Here is a 4,546-nt window from a genome sequence, read left to right as displayed (position 1 = left end):
TTCAAATTCAATGGTAATAGCCTGACAGGCTTTCGTTGTTCATTGTTCCCACTTGAACACAAACCCTTAATTCACAAAATCAAGACGCAGAAAGCAAACTCCTAATCCACAAAAATAAGAAGTAAATAACAAAAACAAGAACCCAAGCATCAAATGTATATATATAACAAATGTGTCTTTGTTCCAACGGTCGCGTAAGCCCCATAAAGAAGATAGGCAAATCGAAGCAATTGGATGTCCAACTCGGGCCGATCAATAGAAATACTCCTCCCTTGTCATGCTAAAGTTGTAGATATAGGGATTTTGAGAATACGCTTTAAGGACCAATGGGAATCCACAAAGAAATGATCCAATTAATCAAGATACACAATGAGGATCGTATCCATACGATTTTACAGGAGATCCGGACCCATTTTTCTGATCCTTCGAGGAAAAGATTCATTCTCTTCATAACACAACATCCTTATGCACCCATTTCACATGTTAGGTGTAGCTGGTGAAGTCTTGATCCAATTCAAAAATTATGTTTCGCAATTTCTTAATCCAACTTTTCACTTAGAGATATAAAGAAGTATTGGAAAAGAAAATCCTAAGATAGAAAGAAACCTTAAAAAGAGCCTAATCAATGCTGAATTTTGAACGAGATTTTGCCTCGCCTATTGTTGGTTTTCCTCGATCGATGCCTCTTCGGTTCCTTTTTCAGTGATTGAATGGATTTTGGACTAGGCAGGATTTGGATCTATTTATTTTTTTATGAGACCCCTTGATCTTTGAGGCCCAAGGCAGTGGCCTAGTTTGCCTTGGGCTAGGGCAGCCCTTTTTTCATGCTAAGTTCCACATGACTGTGTGATAGCACAATGAAGTATTTACATAATGTAGACCTCTTTTCTTAATATAAATATGTAATTGATTTTGAAAATTTCTGCATCTCGAGTTGTAAGGAAGATGCATACGAGCACATATAATTCCTCATAAAGATTATCATTATTTATTATTTGATTACAAGTTGTTATTTACTTGTTGATCACTAAAGCTAAATGTATTTTACAAACTGGGATGCTCGAAGTTGATGGAAAAATTATGTGATTTTTATTTACTCATTAATATTTGTGCACATAAATGAGTTTTGCAATTATTTTTGTAAATGATTAGGTAAATAGTTGATCATGATACAAGTTAATTTGCTAGTGATATTTTAGAATATCTAAGTGCATATAGGTGAAAATAGAAACGTATTGAACAAAGTATGCTAGAACATAATTTTAATTATTTTAAATTTTTATTTAATTTTACTAATTGTAATAAAAGTTATGAGCAAATGTTCCAAAGAGAAGTTTTATAATTTAAATAGTATAATATGTTGTAACCGACACTTAAATAATGGGGGTTATAATATTGTACGTTGGAGATATTTTAAATTTCATATCCTTTAATCTTGATTATTATACTACTGTTGAAGAACTAATGGAGGTGAGACCTGAGATGCTAAAAGAGGTATGGAAGGAGTTCTTGGAGGCACTTCTATGTTTCTCCTTCATGGCCATTTAAATTAAGTGGTATTATGATCAGCATTTTGTTGTATTAAGTTCTTCCTCGTGTTAAGCTTTTGGCTAAAATTATATCTTTGAAATGTGGGGGTGTTTAAAATTTTAAATAGATGCATTTTATATTTTATTATTTTAGTTGTAAACTTACTCTTGAAAAATAAAATAAAAAAATTAAATCGTAGACCTGCAGGTAAATTACAAGAATTGAAGGATGCACATGCTCAAATATGTTACTAAAAGTCATTATTTGAAATTTCATATGTATATCTTATTATACTCAAGTATGTGACGCAGATATTTTGAAAATTTTCTAAGAAGATTTTGGAGATGTGCAAGTTGTTGGCGAAAGAGCTTTGCAAATAGATGGTACCAAATTGTTGTCCAAGAGGAACATAAATAAATTGTAGTTCGAGATGGACTTGAATAAATCATCCAGGGGATGACTTTAAGCCCATAAAGGAGTTATCTTCGAGAGTAATCCAACATTTTGTGATTGAAGAATCCATAAAGAAGGTTCAATGTGGTGGAAACAACCAGTACTACTTGATTCGTAATAGCACTATATTATTTGTGCTTATCCCTGTGGTGATATAATACCAATAATGTGATATTAGGAAAGGTTTAAATGGTCCATTATAAAGATAAGTAAGTCACTGAAAGACATTTTTGGAGATATTGTCTTTACATGGCTGCGGGAGATACCCAACGAACTCCTGTAATATACAATCTTGTTTAATAGGAAGAAAACACTTTTACAAGAGAGTTTGTGATTTTTCTTCGATGCATGGATTCATGTCTTGAATTTCCAAATCTTCTCAAATTGCAGATTATATGACACAGAAATGATTTCAAATTGGATTGTTATGGCTTGAGGAGAACTTTCATTTTATTGTTCATAATTATGAAAAATGCTAAATGTATCAATAATTAAGAAGAAAGGATTGTTTTTCGATTTGTGTGGCAGCTTGGCTTGTCACAGTAGAAGGGCATATCACCACCTCCAAGCGTAATTTGCATAAAAGTGATCTAAATCGTAATAGTTGACACTTAGCATGACCCATGACACAACACTCAGTCCCCACACTCAAACAAGCAATCACGATTTGCTTCTTACTTCTCCATGAAATGATATTAACATAAACAAATAACTCATGAATTATTATATGGGTACATAATAATATACATAAGGGGATAGAATAACTCATAACTCATATCCCCTGGTCAATTTTCAATAACTAGGAGATCCGATCCAGTCTGAATCGAAAAATCCTTCAACTCAAAGATGATTGTTAGCCTTGTATAAAAAGCCATGGCCTTGTATAAAAAGCCATGCTCTGATGTTTTCGTCAATTATCGCATGCATAACAGCCTCCTAGTGTTCAACTTGAGGCTCAGCCTTAAAATGATTAACCACTTTGACTCTTTCATGAAATCATATCATTGTCCTTTGAGTAAAACAAAAACACTCCTTTTTAATATCCTCTTCTAACAAAACCAGACAATTCATTTCCTATCGTCTCATCTTTAAGGCAAAAAATGGAGCTGGTATAAGTATCTGATTTTGCAAGTTACAAATGTTATACCACAAGCGCCAAGGGTTTCCAGAGAAGGGGTGCTAACTGCTAAGGATTCTTCTTTCAATGTTCGACAAACCGACTCCTAGTACATGTGAGACAAAATCAATTCCCATTATAAGTAAGAAATTTAATTTTTTACAAACCCTTCTTGGATGGGTATGCCTATTCTTAAAAGACTTGAACTTTCGACAGTTATAGATTAAATGAAATAATATTACTATTTCTTTTTTCCAACTAAACTTAGGATTACTTTTCTTGGAATATATACTTCCTAGTTAGAGTGTGGAAACCCTAAAACTCCAGCAAAATCAAGAAACTTCTTCTTGCTTTCTAATATATGCCTATTGCGGCGACAAGTGCTAATTTTTATCTCTTCTAATAAAGCCAAGTAATTCATTTCCTGTCAATTTAAAGGCAAAAAAAAATATTATCCTGGCATCATGATGGAAATGTTGTTCAAAATCATTAAACGGCGTGTGAATGAATAACTGAATTGGACACTAGACCTCTCAAACTCTAGAAATTACTTGCATTGGACAAATCTTTGAAACCCTAATTTGAGTTGACAAAGCTCTTTAACACTGTTTTTTTTTTTTTTTTTTTTCTGTAATTTGAAGTTGTGGCCTCGAAACTCTTGAAGCTTGAAGAGAGTAATAACCATTTTAAGCATTCATATCTAGATGCACTTGAACTATCATATTTCCAAATTACTTGCATATAAACAATTTGCGACATTAAAATGTCACAGTAAACTCCACCAGAGGCGTTGGTGAATTTAGGCTCTGTTTGAGCCACATTTTTTTAGAAAAAATTATATTCTTAAACAGTGATTTAATATTATTTCAACCATACATTCTTCAATAAAATAACATTACATGCAAAACAACGCATTTTTCATCAATACACTATTCAAAAAATTCGAATAGATTTGAAACATCAAATACCAAGAAAAGGAGAATAATTTAAGAAACTTCTCAATACTTTTATTTAATTCAAAACTCAATTGAATGTAAAAAATAATCACAACTATTATTTAAAGCAGTAAATAAAATCTGGATGATAACTAATTCCTAGATAATGATTAACTCTAGATAACTACAGGAATAAAAGATAAAACCAAACTCTAAAATGTAATTAAAATACTAATGTGATTAAAATTAAGAAAATTAGCAACAATAATGAAAACACGTTTTTGGGACCCTAAATGATGGAGTTGTGCTCAATGGGCTGTTTCCATCCAAAATCGATAGAAAAAACTCCGAAAACGGACACTTAAAATTTATTTTTTGGGGCCTCGTTCTCACTTTTCCATGAACTCTTCTTCTTTTTGCATTGCATCAAATACTCATTAAGATTCTTCGCAACCTCCCTCGCACAAAAAGTGTAAGCTATTCAGAAAGAAGAAAACATAGGGAAATGAAG

This window comes from Olea europaea, chromosome 21 (assembly GCF_002742605.1).
Source record: "Olea europaea var. sylvestris chromosome 21, O_europaea_v1, whole genome shotgun sequence".
NCBI classification, from domain to species: Eukaryota; Viridiplantae; Streptophyta; class Magnoliopsida; order Lamiales; family Oleaceae; genus Olea; species Olea europaea.
The sequence above is the reverse complement of the archived record's forward strand: the minus strand, read 5'-3'. Positions refer to the sequence as shown.